Source organism: Ruditapes philippinarum, unplaced genomic scaffold (assembly GCF_026571515.1).
Source record: "Ruditapes philippinarum isolate M1 unplaced genomic scaffold, ASM2657151v2 ctg1959_1_1_1_1, whole genome shotgun sequence".
NCBI lineage: Eukaryota > Metazoa > Mollusca > Bivalvia > Venerida > Veneridae > Ruditapes > Ruditapes philippinarum.
In genome coordinates, this window is record NW_026863396.1 from 1 (window position 1) to 16,646 (window position 16,646).

The 16,646-nt window shown below is 32.6% G+C and overlaps 1 protein-coding gene across 1 annotated transcript in view; it reads left to right on the plus strand.

The window, feature by feature from the left end:
• The first annotated feature begins 4,428 nt into the window (after nt 1-4,428).
• Nucleotides 4,429-16,646, plus strand: part of LOC132721990 (uncharacterized) — a 50,588-nt gene continuing 38,370 nt past the window's right edge. The window contains exon 1 of the mRNA XM_060706382.1: nt 4,429-4,482. The gene's annotated coding sequence lies outside the window, so the exon portion shown is untranslated. The remainder of the gene's footprint in view (nt 4,483-16,646) is intronic.

Below are 16,646 nucleotides of genomic sequence, written 5' to 3' on the forward strand. Positions count from 1 at the left end.
TAAAGCTGTGAAACTGATTTTATTTTTTTTTCTTTTATTCTTTAAATACTGTACACATTCTCCTTGATATCTTAGGGTGTATCGCATAGTTTAAAATTTTCATTAACTTTGTGAAATCAGAAGCTAGGAGCTTAAAACTTTAACCTGAATAAAAGGCCATAAACATGCCTTAAGAAATGAAACATATTTAAAAATAAGAATAATACAATTAACCAGTTACCTTAGAAAATACGTGCAATGCTTAAATTTTCATGACTCATAGCCATTTTGTCAATTTCCCAACAATTTTTCACCCCTGAACCAACGTGATGCAACCACTTACGTCCTGCTCCCTAATTACTGAACGTATAACATTCTTAGCGCATTGTGACAAGAGAAAACAATCCATACACCCATTCATCCATCTAAATCCTAACCAGTTTAAGCATCGATGCATGATTTCTGCAATCATCTACCCATACATATACCCATCTACAAATGCATACATCCAGCAGTCAACTCACCCATCCACTCACCCAGCTCACATGCATGTATCATCTAACACGCATGCATCCATATATCCATGCAAACATCCATTCTATAATAATTAGAACCTAATGTCTATTCAGCTTAATAAATCAAATATTCTTTGCCAGTAGCTTATATAAATGTGTTTTTACATTCACATAATTGTACTTTTTTATCATAGTTAAATAATAAATTGGTAAAAATAAAATATCACTTTAAAATCAAGTTTAAATCAATTCACACTATATATATAATAACAAACAAACAAACAATAAAAAATTAGTATTAGACCTTCATACCACAATTTTGATACTTTCTATTTAAATTATTAATTATAGAATATTTAGAAATTTTTATTATATTTTTTATAGTTTTAACATCCATGAGTCTTTTTAAAAATAATACGGAGTCCAAATGATAATGCGATATGCAACAAGAAGTAGTTCATTTATTTTTCAGAAAAACAAATACAGATGTGCTTTCCCTTACACAAACCAGATCTAAAATATATATAATAGATTCTAACATTTAGTACGATTAAAATAATTATCATCAATATAATAAAAATAATAATAATAATGAGAATAAAAAATAATAATAATAATAATAATAATAATAATAATAATAATAAAATAGCATTTCGTATGAGTGGGAACCATATTTGACTCACAGGTATGTGATATAACCTTTGTTTGAGGACAACAAATGCTCAACGCCCGCTTATTGTCTAGCATTGTGCATTGTTGTTTTCGAGAATACATTTTTACAATACAAGTCGATATTAAATTAGTGACCCTCTGGGTCGATGCCATTTTCATTCAAATGTATAATTTGTATAAAACTTTTTAGAGGTCCATTAGGCAATTTATAAGTAGTTAAAATATTGTTAAAACTTCTGGATGCACCAAAAACAATCTCTTCAAATATAATCTCCTTTTTAAAGGGTCTAAACAAATATGTGACAGAAGAGGGACAAAGTTTACATACACTGCCACCACAAAAACTTAATTGTGGCGTCTGTAAATTAACAAAGCAGATTTTCTTCTAAAAATAATTTTTTGTTGAGGTTTTACGGCGCACCTAACAATAAGGGTCTTATGGGGCCGAAACAGGAAAATTTTGATTTTGGGGCTAACCCTTCTGTGTTACGTGTCCTCACCAAAATAAGGAGGTTTCTGATGGTACCCTGTGGAGAAAAATACTTGGACCTGGACAGAGGGTTCTGTAAAACACAAAATTTATGCCGCTTTCAAAATACGGTTTATTTAGCTTTCAAAAAATCGGGGCCCCTCCGCTATAAAAATTTCTTTCAAATGGGACAAAAACGGGAATACCAATAAAAAATGATGAATGACAAAATAAAAAAAATTTGAACAGCATCAAAACTTTTTCCCAAATTTCCCGAAAATACAAAAATTTTATGCGTTTTCAAATAATTTTTTTACTTTCAAAAACCCGGGGCTTCCCGCCTTTCAAATTTTTCAAAATATCCCACATGCTTTTAGTGAAATTTAAAATCAATGAAGTAGAAATAAATAAAAGGGGGCCCAAAAGGGTTGGGAAGTAAAATGATAAAATTTTGGGATGAAAAAATATATTAAAATTTTTAAAAGCTTTTTGGGACTTTAATGGGAAAAAATTTAACATAAAACTTTAACGAATATAAAACCTTTGCCCACAGTTTTAAAATTTAAAAACCAGTTTTCAAATCCCCCCAAACTGCTGGAGTTTCAGAGAGTTTTTCAAATTCATTTATTCCCTTTACGATCAATAGGTAAAGAGGATTCTGATAAAATTTTGAAAATTTCTTTTAAAGGAAAAAGGGGGGAAAAAAGAATATCTTTTTAAAATTATTTTCTTTGTTTTAAATGGACTTTTTTTCTTTCACTTTTATGCCTTTTTTTGAAAAGGGCAAACAATTTTTTTAAAAATGTATTTTTAATTTAAAATACCTTTGCAGCAGTTTTTTTTTGTTTTAAAACCCCAAATTTGCTTCATTTTCCCCTTCCCACGGGTTTTAACCGTACCCAAAATCCAGTATCAAAAAAATCCTTAAAAAAGTATCAGCTAAAATTTTAAACAGTAAAAAACCCTTAACAAAATCAAAAACGGTACACGGGGTAATTGTGTAAATAAAAATTTTAAATTGTTTTAAAATTTAAAGTTTTAAAATTTAAAACAAAAAAAGAAAAAAGTTACTTTTAAAAAACCCATTTTATCTTTTAAATTATACTTTTATAACCAGACAAAAAACTCTAAAAAAATCATTTCCGCTTTAATTTTCGGGGAGCTTTTTATAAACTACCCAAGAACACTCTATTTAATTGAAAAACTAAATACTTGAAATATGACACTAAAATATTACATTCGGGATTGTTGAAGCATAACAACTATGAAATGAAAATCATTTTCAAATGTTATTATGTTTATAACTTTATACTTGAAAAATAGACCAATTTCAATTTAAACACAAAATATGAACTAAACAGATATTATCGAGCGCGACACAAGTTCTTTGATATTCAACAAATTCAATGTATAAATTCAAAAATTCAATATCTCTTTATAAATTACGCACCGTAATATAATTATATAGCTATATGTATTTTTTTTATCACATTGCATACGCATTATAAATTACCTTTTTGTAACTTAAAGTATGAAATAATTGTTTGTTTTACGTTCTTTATACATATTTTTAATGTGACATTGATAAGTACATTTGTACTTATGACAACTGTTATATTCTTATAATTCATGCCATTCAAGTATTTGCCGTTCTCCAAGCGTATTCCTCTAGGATAAATGTTTAACGAAAGAACGGCCGGAATATTTCGAATATCAAGTGAAAAAAATTTCTTTCTCTAATTTGCCACATAACCATCCACATGCATGAGGAGAATTGCGAAAATAGCATCATCCGTGATTGTCTTAAAAATCATACAAGGCTTCCTTTTTGCTGCTTTGATGAATTTAATGTTGATGAATTGACGCGTTTTATGTATATTAGGTACTTTGTTTTTGACCCAAACAAAGAGAAACAGTTCCAATTTTCTTTATTATTCAGTCAGCAAACACGAAATACATTTGATTTCCTCTCTTCTTGACATTAATATTAACCTGAATATTCTGAAAATAAACCATCGGCCAAAAATCCAGGTATTTTAATAATTAACCCGGAAACATAGCAGGTTGGGCAATAGTTGATTGACTGAGGACAATAACTTAAAAATAAACAAAACTCTGAACCTCTTGATGAAAAATGATATATTACATACCCTATATACATGTGAAATATGTTCCTTTCTTTAACATGAGCTCGATTAAGTTCTTTGAATTAAAAGATTGCAATTACATATGATTTCTTTTAAAGAAATCACATAATTATGATGATTATTAAAAGCATTAACCAATAAAATCTTTTCAATAGACAAATTTTTTTATTGTGGTCATAATACAGTAAATTGCTCCAAATGCAAATCAGTCAAATCCTTCAAATGTTTCAAAATGTCATGACTCTTTTTTAAACTTTGCTGTCGGTCCGTCTACAGTATATGCACTCGGTTTCAAGATGACAGTATATAAATACTGTATAGGTTTGTGAGTGACAGAAAAATTATTAAAAAATAATGCCCTTTTTGTGCTTAAGTGTTCGCCAGAGAACAAAAATTGTTCTGTCATAATTGTCAAACGCAGAACATATTAAATATTATGCGCATAATTAATATAGTTAAAGTGTAAAATGCTTCTTTAGACAGTTAAGTATATAAAAGTTATGTTTTAACGTTAAGCATTCACTATATCAAAACCTAATAAATGGAAACATTCCCTCGAGGCCTAATTTAATAATTTTGAAACGAATTTTATGGGAATGACTTCATTATCTGCGCATGATTCAAAGAAATTTTGATCACCCATTTCCACAAGTTGAATTCATGGAAAGTAATTGAAAAAAAAAAAAAGAAAAAGAAACTAGTGAGTACAAATTTTCTTTTTTATATTGTTTTCTGCTGTTGTTAACATATGAAAATTCAATTTATCTCTTCATGCGATTAAAAACTCTTTGATGGGTGTCGTTCTGTATTGATTTTTTACGTACCTGTTGAAATATGGTAATACAAATTTTCATTTAAATCCTAAACAGAAACAATTAATGTGAAAAGACTCTCGGGTAAGATCCTAATAATTAAACGATCAAACCTGTTTGTTAATGAAAGAAATCATCTAGATCTCTATCGCTAATAACAATTTTAATAGGTCAATTTGAAATAGAAGGACAAACAAGATCATATAAATCCCTCCTTTGACCTCTTTATGTTTGAATAGAAAAAATAAGAAAACAAATTAACAATGTGCTCTTTTTTTTAACAATTACGTTGTGGCGGAAAAATCTTCAGTTATGGGAAAAGCCTGATCTTGACCATATAAATTAGACAGGTTGCTCACTCCCAATCGGTACACTCTTTGCAAAATATTAAAAAAATACCCTCTTTTTACATGCAACTAAGGTCATTTCTCCGCTGAAAAACAAATAGACGACATACAAGAAATCTTATGTATGTTTCATTCTACTTGAATAAAAAGCTGGTATGTCAGTGTAAAAGCGAGTACCATGGAAAAAACAAGAAATGTTGAACTATGTCTTTCTTTAAGGAATTTTTAAAATTCGTTCAATACCTTGGCAATTTAACAATTTAATTACTACACAAAAGTCGAGAAGGGTTTTCGCCCAACCCACCACCGCCTCAGCATGAAAATTGTTGGCGAAATGAAACCCCAAGATTTTACATTGTTATAACATGTAGTTTAATTTTAAATTATCTACGTAAAAATATAAAATAAATAAGTCCCAAAAATAAATTCATTTTAAAATAAACATAACTACACTTTAACTTTCGGTTTCTTAGCGGAAAAGGGTTACCTTTTCTATTATTTTTCCCTATCAAAGTACCCGCCTTTCATTTTCGTTTTTTAGAAAAAACCGGTACCCTCTTAAAGCATGTTATATAATAATATAAGTAAATCAAATATTGATTCTTTTTATCACATTTTGCGTTGTCTAGAAACCGGACTAAAAATTGAGAATTCGGACAAAGAACCCCATTACAATTAAAAAATACCCAATACTGAAACGAAAAAGGAAAAGGCTATTAAAATTTGTTACTAGACATGTGAAGTCGGTAAGCTTTTAAATCTATAAAAAAATGGCCATTTTATAACGGGTTGTCCCCAATTCTCGAAAAGCAGAGGGGTTCTAATCGCGATTTGTTTTTACTTTTAAAATCTAACAATTTTTAGTCTCAATATTTTGGACGCCAAGACCGACCGATGAACACAAGGCCCAATAATTAAAATAGATGTCTGTTATATAAATACAAATTCCTGGTTTAAAACAATTTTTTTGGCCAACCACTCGGATGTCAGTAGGGTCCCCTTGCATTTTCAACAAATTCGTGACGATCTATACCTGGCAATAAGGCTGTAAACTATCTCCAATAGTTGAAACCTTCCAATTTTCCAAAAATAACCCTTCATCGGGTTTTCGAGATTTGAAGGATTTACCAATCGATTGGCGCCCTTAGAGTCCTCTTACTTTTCGGGAATTTGTTATAAAACACCGGTACACTCTCTTAAGCATTATATTAATAATATAAGTAATATCAAATATTGACTTTTTTATCATATTTTGCGTTGTAGAAACCGGACTAAAGAATCTAGCCTAGGCTTAGAGCCCTCTACTTTTCGGGAATGTGTTATAAAAATATCATTTTAATAAAACTACCGACATTTTATATTATGGAAAAAACGAGGAAAGATTGTGACTGTGTCATACAATTTTATTTAGTTCTCTGTCGCATACTCAATTCTATCTTTTCCTTTTTTACTACGAAAATTGATAAAAAAGTTAAGAATGTTATGTTAACTTAATTATACCGTGCTTGAAAGGGAAAATCAAGCAAGAGGTTTTACCCTTGCCGCTGAGAACAACCGAAATATCACAGCACTTTTTTAAACCCTGAAATTGACTGAAAAAGAAATTAAGCGATTCTAATGATAATGCCTAATTTCGGATCGGTGGCAATTGCATTACTGCCATTTTTCAGCTCATTTATAATAATTAAAAACGAATTTAACATCATACTGATAAAGTTTTAATAAAGATGAACTCGTTTCCTTAATAACGTATGCTTCAAAACATTTTGTTTGTTAATGACATGAACGATAGAGTTATGCAGTAAGTCATCACTCATTACTCGAAGGGCGGCATTTAGTTTCCAAATAATATATGCAAACTTACCACAAAAATTTTTTTCAAAGGGCAAACGGCATCTTAGGGGGTGAAATTTATTAAAGCTTCATGTTTTGGGTACACCAAACTACCAAAAACCCCGGGATTCAAGGGGGCAAATTTTTCTAGAACTTGGGCTGACCCCCCAATTCATCCTCATAACTTTATTTTCCATTTAATTTCTTTTTGCCGTTTTTTAAGTATTTAAAATTAAAACACATATTTAATGTTTTTAATTTTAAGTTTTGTAAAACAAAAACTTCCCAAAAAAGCCTCGAATCTTAGTAAACACCGGGGGAAAAATCAAATGACTTTTACAAAATTCTGCAATAATTTAAAAAGGGAGAAAAAAAAAACCCGTTTTTTTTAATTCAAACAAAAATTGCAATTTTAATGAAAATTTTAAAACCCACCAAAAAGGTCATGGGGTTTGTAGTTGTAAAAATTTAATTTTTAGAACTAACGTTCATTATAAAAATTATTAATGGGTAAATTGTAATAAGTTATGTGAACTAACGAAAATTTTCTCCGCCGAAAATTAATATTCCCCAAATAAAAGAATTAGGATTTACCAAGAGGTTTGTTACCATAAAGTATTATGCTGCTTATGACCATTTGAAAAATATATGGCCTTCCTTAAAATTACATCATTTCAAGATGTACATCCGAATGTACCAGTACAGACCTCCGAAGAGTACTGGTATCTAAATAACTGACAGTTGAGCAGTCATATAAATATGCTAGCGGCCGCTTGAATGTCGTATATGACACTACAATAAAGATGGACACAATTTGACAAGTGTGCTATTGTGTCTATCTTTGAAACGGACAAAAGACCTCACTTTTTCGAATGTTAAAGCGGACAATTCTAGGCCTGGACACGAAAAACGTCGTATCAAAAAATACAGGTATTAAAAAACGCCGTCCAATCATATTTACATTTGTTGTTAACCGAAAAATATACCTTTTAAAGTTGTCAAAATGCTTTTGATTGTGTGCATCTGACAAATGCGATGTCGACGCCTGTACAAAAATTACTATTATACTGCCATGAATTATAGTAAGTAGAATAGAGAAATAAAGAATCCCTAAAGAAAGTTCAACACGACAAAATTGAAAATGTTGCTTCGCTCGGTTTTGATTGAGCCTGTTCATGGACGGTATGGAAAGTGCAAGTTTACCGTCCACCCACCCCCCTAGCACCAGCTTAAGCAGAATTCAATATTTAACACGAAAATAAAAGTGAAAATTTTGAATTAGAAACATCCTAGGTGTGTTCATACGGCATTTATCATGGAACGTTAATAGACCTAGTAAGACCCATTCCATAAAACCCGTTTATTAATTCCCCCAAATAGAAAAAGCTTGCTCCCAAAACCCAAGAAAACCCAATGGGTGGGAACTAAATCAAAAGCTAATTTGAAAGGGGATCTGAAGGGTTATAAGCCTGACCACTATCACAAATTTATGACGTCAAAAAGGGGGCCACATTTAACAAAAGCAGGCAACATATCCTAAGGAAGATTAAACAGTATTCAAGTAGGAATACTGGAACCACCCAAGTTGAAAAAAGCCAAACAGAAGCCTATGCAGCCTACAAAAAGGTAGAAAAATGCATTGTGTAATATGAAGTATGCAAATTAATAAACCCAATACAAATACTTCATTAACAGAGCTATCTATTTTATATGCACAATACTTATACACAGAATAGTACATTTGTCTGTTAATTGTATTTTCAAAGGTACCCAGCCATTCTTCTAATGTTGAGTTTTTTTACGTACTAGTATATAATATAATAGATTGTTAAACAAGCGCTGATTGGCGTAATTTATCTGGTATATCTGCTAGTTATGGGGCCGTCACACCTTGACGTTCTGGTCAGCGTACTATTACGTTTAAGAAACCGTTTTGAGTCGCCAATAGTTGCTCGGAAAACGCCAGAAAAAAAACGCGGTGTGAACGCCAGCGCCAGTGAACGTCAGTAGTCGCCGGGAATCGGCGTAGATCGCTGGTCCGGAAAAAAAATTTGAACATTCACAAATTTCTCACTCAGACCAGCGTTCTTCCACGATTAAATTCCAAACACTGAAGAACGTTTAAGAACGTTCATGGAACGTTTTATTGACTTTCGCAGAGCGTTGCACACGTTCGGCTATTGTTAGTCAGTTTTTACTCAATTGCAGTGAGCGACTTACTGGCGACCTGTCAACAACCGTTGAACGGTCTTCAAGCCAAGCACACAAAACCTGTTACTAAAAGTAAACGAACTTCTTTTTGGCGTCCATTAAGCGTCATTTGCGCGTCATTCGACCGTTTCACGAACGTTTATGCATATGTTAAAAACAGGGTTGGGCTATCCTTGAGTATGCCTACAATGGAAGATCCTGAAAGATTAAGTATGCTATATATGTTTGCTATGGCAAAGCATCAAGTAGATGTACTACACTTAAACTTATCTGAACATATCGAGGGAATTCATTCTCAAAGAAGACCCCGATATTCATCCACAGAGAAGAAGACCCCGACGAAGACGACAGTGTTGGACTGTATCATGAATATAAAGACGTGAAGGATTTGGAAATACACAATGTAGCTAGTAGGAAAAGCCCTCATCCCAATCTACTTTTTGGCGACATAATGCTGAATTTACAAACTCACAAGAACAACCGAATTCACTAAGAAATTTCCAGCGTTCTATATCCGTAAAAATTACACACGCCATCAGACGCTATCAGGCGTTGACAATTAGTTCGTTTCGCACCAGTGGCACGTTAGCACACGTTTATGGGTTTCAGGCTTATCTTACTTGGTCGCTGTTTCACGCTTCTCGTGCGTTAGACACACGCTAGTATTGCGTTATACGCACGTTCATTACACACTAGATGTGTCAACGTCATTCAAAAACGTTCAAAAATTGAACGATTGAAACGTTCAGAGAGCGTTGGCCAGAACGTCAAGGTGACGGACCTTTAGATGAATAACTACGCATGTACACAATGCAGTACAGATTAGGGCATATTGTGGCCTTTCAAAGTGTCTATCGAATAGTATAGCCGAAATGTTCTCTCAAGGATAAACCATTCCGTGTATTTTGTTTTTTGTATGGTGGAAGAGATAAAGTTACCGAATATTAATAAGGTCTTTCCGACGGTGTCCATTATGTTAAGACATGATGATACTTGACCAAGAAGCAATGATATAACTATGTTAGTCGAGAAGAAATAGATTTTTTCGATTCTCATCAACTCTATAATGGATAAAATATATGTAGGCATACCTTGAAACAGAGATTGTCCAGATATCTTTATTATTCCATCAAGCATTGATAGTTAACGTCATGTTGCGTTGATATATGTCGACATGCTAACATAGGGTCATCACGAACACAGCATCTGGAGGTGGAGTGGGATTCAATAATAGGTTTTGGAGCGTCACCCCAAATAACAAGACGTAGTATGCATGTCTTGTGCTAATTCGTATATATCCTGAATCGTAGAAATACAAATAGAGGGCCAATAAAGTAACTAAATGATATACACCGAGAATGCTGCACACAAACTTACCATTTCCAACTACCATTTTGCATCGTTTGAAAACCACAGTTCGAATGTTGAAGTTGAGGTTGAATCTAAAGTACATGGGAAAGAATTATCATTGTTCGCTTTGCACAGCCCTCCATTCATTTTCAAATTGGTTTTGAAATAAGAGAACTGGCTTTGAAAATATGAATTAGAAATGGTTTTGTTTATGTGTTCCGCAATTCCACTCTATTTCATTTATGATGTCATAGGTCACGTGGGATTGTCACCCTAAAGATGTGATTGAACGAAATTAATTTGAATCTAGCGAAATTTAGGACATACGAAATTTAGTACAAAATTTCGCCCCTTAGATGCGAAAATTATCGCGTGTTTCTAGCGAAAATTTGTGGACGAAACAGAACACCGTACATATAGTTTTAATTTCATTTAAACATTCAGGCGGTTTTACAAAAAGCCGTTAAGTGTATTAAATTAATTTTCTTTTTACATATACGTATACGATGAGATACAAGGGACATTGGTAATGTTTTATGTATCAGGTACACATGGTGTAGCTAATACTTTTGCACATGTGTACTAGAGCATGTACACGCAGTTAAAAGAAAAATCTGCATACGTGTTAACTTTTACGTGCACAGAAATCAACTCCTACATGCACTCGTAACTATCATTTGCATTATATTAGTTATTAGATGCGACAGTAAAAGCTAAAAGTAGTGCATGTTTTGTCAGTCAAAGTATTTTTTCGACACGCCTCATGTGATAGTTGACACATGTACACGTGTAAACATTGTGTGCACACGTGCTAAATTATTGCGTGCGTACGACATGGCTTATACAGGCACACGCAAGGACTACTACACGAGCATAAATCAGTAAAACGTGTATGTATTTTTTTACACATGCGCACGTTAAACTAATAATTGACGTGCACTAGTCCTCACGTGTAAGCTACGACGGGTACGCGCAACACGTAAGGACGTACGCAAAAGTAGCACGTGCGCTTGTAATAAGTGAAATATTTCCTATGTCCCTTTATGCTACCGAACTACGCTTTTCTTTTTGTGAGACAGCAGGAAAATAATTTGGGTCATTATGAAATTTTATCTTGATGATTCATTCAAGCCAGTCACGAAACACCTTTTGTTATAATACTCAATAGCTAGATACAGCTTGAATTCGCTATTCCTTTCATTAGCAATATTGACAAATAGGGGTGTCGATAATACTTATATAGAAACATACTGTATATCGTCTAAATCTTTCACCACCTTAACAATTACTCCTGCTTTATTCGTTCAGCGTAATACGTAGCGTAATAGTAGAGTATTTGTTTCGTGTTTGTATAAACCATGGTTCGAATCCTTGAAAAGGGATTTTTTATCTTCCAATATATATATTTTTAACACATATTTGCTTTCTATAGCTGAAGTTAGAGACACAAAAGTCGTGGTTATGGTGATAAATGAGCTATGAAAAGATATAAATTTATAAATACACATGAAAACAAATGAGTAAAAAATGTAAGGGAGTTTCAAATAGAATAGAATTGATAATACTTTTTAATCTGTTCAATGACTATTAAAAACAAATACATACACTTTTGCTTAACCGTTATAAGTTTAACTTTAAAATGTGCAAACTCTTTACTAAATTACAGGTTAATGAAAATGAATATGAAATGTGTTCTGAAAGTAAAAACCATACACACAAAAAATTTATCAAAGATATACAAACGCAGTTTTGAACTGGAACACGCATTTTCATAACATGCACTCTTCGTAGCGTGAATGCTATAACCACCACGCTATTCGGATTGACGTGTCCATACCCACTTTTATTATTCTACGTTTATTGCAATAAAATGTAAAATGTAATAACTTGCACAACCCATATTATCATAATGGTACGACGGGTTAATGTAAACGTTATCGTGTTCGGCTTATACAACCCAATCCCATTGAATAACGTTAAAATATGTCACTTGATACTAGTCCAATGATCTTATAAAGGTATAATTCAATACAAAAAAGAAGCTATAATTCAATACAAAGAAAAAAAAACCTTGAGTTTATCTATTGCCTCAGCCTTGTTTTTAACAACTGCGTAGTTACCTTATTACATGTCTTTGTCAGATACGTATCTCACTACGGTTTTGAATTTCGCTCACGAAGGTTGATATATTTTGTTTTGTTTCTTATAATAGTTTTGATCTATACGGACTTGTAGAATATAATAACATGATTTTAAAGAGCCTTGATATTAAAATATATATTGAACGCACATAAGACGTAGATAATTATAATAATAATATCAGTTAGATGTTTGTCCCTTTTATCAATAGTTTGGTGCATATATGACCCGATTCGCTAGGCGAGCGCTATTTGTATAAACCGTCATATAACCTGCAACGATTTTTTACAACGAATTTATAATACGGCAATCATCTTTTATAAATTAACATTAGCTCCATATATTGATTATATAAACGTTATGAATGTCCAATGAAGTGCAACGTCAAAACGGGCGCGTATATAAATTAAAATTATGAACATTTAATATCTAGATAAGATAAAATATTTTTGAGTTGTTTATTTTTCTGTCATTGGCAAAAAAACAAATTGTCTTAACAAATAAGGTAATACTATGTAATTTGTGTTGAATTGTACAAATGACTGGACTTAATGTTATTTATTGTGTACTTGGTAGTAACATACGTGTCCCATGTATCATGTCCGCTATACAGTAAAGTTTGGAATAACTCTAGCTTACAGACTAGTTTCTTTGTTACACAATGAATATGTTATTTAAGTGACTCTCTGAAAGTTTCAAACAGATTACCATTGAAATAATAAGAGAAATGATTTAATCTTATGAATTGAATAGTTTTGATATTTCGCACGCACCCATGACCTTTGTAGCGGACAACTTCTCAATAATACTCAGATACTGCAACCTTTATTTTATTGGTGCTGATAAAAAAATTAACCTTAAAATTCATCTCAAGTAAAACTTAATATATATATTAATGTTATAATTATACAGATGCTGAATACAGTTTGTAATGATTGAACATTTTTGTGATAGATTTATATTGTGAAATTGAAATGTAGGAATTTTCAGACTGCTTCCAGTTTATTGACAGCTTCATTTCGTTATACATGTTTATTCATGATTTGATATCGAATGAAATTAACTTGACATATGCAATAACTCTGTTCATAGATAATATGTCATAGACATAAGCTTCGCCAGAACTTCATCGCGTTACTTCATTAATATACTTGACTTCATGTAGACCATTTTTGCAACAAGTGATTTAAATAGCAACCATTGACTTTCATAGTCACCTATGGCTTTCCGTTGCAACCATAGTCATAGTCTTCCATAGCAACCAGTGACTTTTGAAGCAACAAGTGGCTCACACAGAAACCAATGATTACCATATCAACCATAGACATCTTAAGCGCCCAATGCTTGTCATATAAACCATTGATTTTTCAAAGCAATCATTTACTTTCCATAGCAACAATTGACTTTCCATAGCAATCAGTGCCTTCCGAGGCTACCATTGACTTTACATGGCAACCAGTGGTTCTCTACAGCAACTATTGACTTTTCATACCAACCATTGACTACAATAACAACCAGTGTCTTTCAAAAGCAACCATAAACTTCCATAGCAACAAGTGACTTCCCAAAGCAACAAGTGACTAATATATAAACTATTGATTTTCCACTGCAACCATATACTTCTTTAGCACCCAATGACTTTCCTTGCCATCCAGTGATTTGCCATAGCAACTAATGACTTACCATATCATTAATTGATTTGCAATAGCAACCGGTGACTTTCTACAGCAACCAACAACTTTCATAGCAACTAGTGATTTAAAATAGCAATTAATAACTGTCATTGCAACCATTGACATTCCAATGCACCCATGGACTTCTTAGCACCCGATGACGTTTTAAACATGCAGTGATTTGTCATAGCAACCATTGACGTGACATGGCAACCGTTGATTTTCCATATCAACAATAGACTACTTTAGCACCCTATGACTTTCGTGGTAAGAAAAGATATTAAATAAGTGGATATATCGATATCAGAGATGCTTTAAATGTAACGGACGCTACTTTGAGAAGTTATGGGCGATACAGGACACGTCAGAAATAAAAATAACCCCAGTGACGTCGCTGACGTCACCATCGTTACCTAGGACGCTGACAGTCGGTGGGCATTGCCTTTTGCGCCGTTAAATGACAGTTCCTCATACGCGATTGGAATTATATGTACAATTGTATATTAAATTGCGTTTCCGGTCATGTAATTTTTATGAATAATGTTTACCTAACAAAAAAATATAAGCACAGTCTACGAATATATTGTATATTGGACGCCCCTTAAATGTTTACAGTAAAAGCTAAAAAAAATTTTTTTTGCAGAGTTGACAAAAGCTAGAAGTTAGTTTTGCATGAACTATTGTAAAGTTAACCTCTACCATGATTGTTTAAATTATATCCCTGGGGTCAAAATTGGCCGCGCCCCGGATCAATGGTTTTCATTATGCACATACATGTGTAGAAGAAACCTAAACAAATCTTGTCGCGAGGTACAAGGCTTAGAGCTTTGATAATTGAAGCATAATATTATTTATAGGTCATGAACCGAAGTTGTTCCCAATTTTGTTACAGTTTAAATAAAACCCAGATTATATACTTGCTAAATGTCAAACAAAGTGCGTGTATCAATTTTTTTTTATGAAATAACTCATACCATTCTATTGAATACATTCTTGAATGGTTGAATTACCTTTTTTTCCTCAGCAGAAAAGTTATAATTTGCTATTTTCTTTACTTTAAGTTTCAAATTGAGACTTTTGTTGCAGAATAAGCAATGTCTTAAGTAAGGACTGTTTACACGACAACAACAGTAACTTTTATCAAATTGTATGAAAGATTATTGCTTGATTTATTACACATTATAATAATGCCTATAAGTAATAAAATAGAGATAAAAGAATCCTTAACAGAAGTTAAACACGGAAAACATGAAAATGTTGCATGCTCAATTTGAATGAACCTGTTCATGGACGGTAGTGGTAACTGCAAGCTACCTACCGTCCAAGCCTCCTAGCACCAGCTTCAGCAGAATTCACATTAAACATTAACTGGTTAACTTGAGATTTTTTTTTAACATTTGTGGATGTGTTCATATGGCGGTTATCATGAAACTTCCAATGTGACACGTTTTTGCCATTCCATGAAAAGCGGCATATTACCCCCAGGTTAAAAATTGCGTGTGCCCTAAACCAAAAGAAAATGAGTGAAACTAAATAAAATGAAATTTTGAGAGGGGATCGGAGGTTATGAAGCCTGCATACCACAGATTAGCTGTCAAAAGACAGAATTAAAAAGCAGGTAATACCCTAAGGGTGATTAAACAGTATTTAAGTGAGAAATACTGCAACCTTGAATTTCATTTTAAGTTAGATTTCCTTCTACAATAATGTATTTTGTAAGTATTTAAAAAGGGTTTGTTACGTTTGGCTTTCTTGGATTTTAAGTTTCAACGACACTGAGGTCATGTGAAAACATTCCTGCTTTAGTGTAAAGAAATGCACCAGATACCCTTTGTGAAACATTTTAGACACGAGCGGGCACCTGACTAGAACCACCGACCTTCAGTAAATTAGCTTGATAGATTCGTCACATACAAAGAATCCAAAGTCATGATGGGATTTCAACAGCAGTAAAGGAAAGATAATTTGAAGTCGACGGCCTTATCCCGACTCTGCCACTATTATAACGTATATACATATCATAATATGTAACTCCATTAGGCTAACTGGAGAAGATACTGTAATTGTCTGACCTTAATTTATACTCTATAACTTTCAATATTATTTTCTTTTTCAGAAACATGAAAACTTCTATACAGGATGTCTGAATTAAAATAAAAACAAAACGGTTTTTAATTAATAATGACAAAATAACCGTTACTTCAACAAAGAAGCGTTCGAAATGACGTCATATCATAATTTGATTTGAATGCTTTGGTTCGAGATGAGAAGGATCTTTAAACCTTAATTGCCTTTTTTCAAAATCTATGCTTTGGGGTTTTCGTATCCCCGATTGCAACCAAAACTATTTAAACAACCTCGGTAGAAAGTTATGTAAATTTCATACTTTTAGTCAAGTAGTTACTGAGCGGATGAGATTGCACACACATGCGTACGACAGACAGACGAATAGCCATCGGGCCAATAAGCTCACAGAGATTTAAAAGTTTATGTAACATT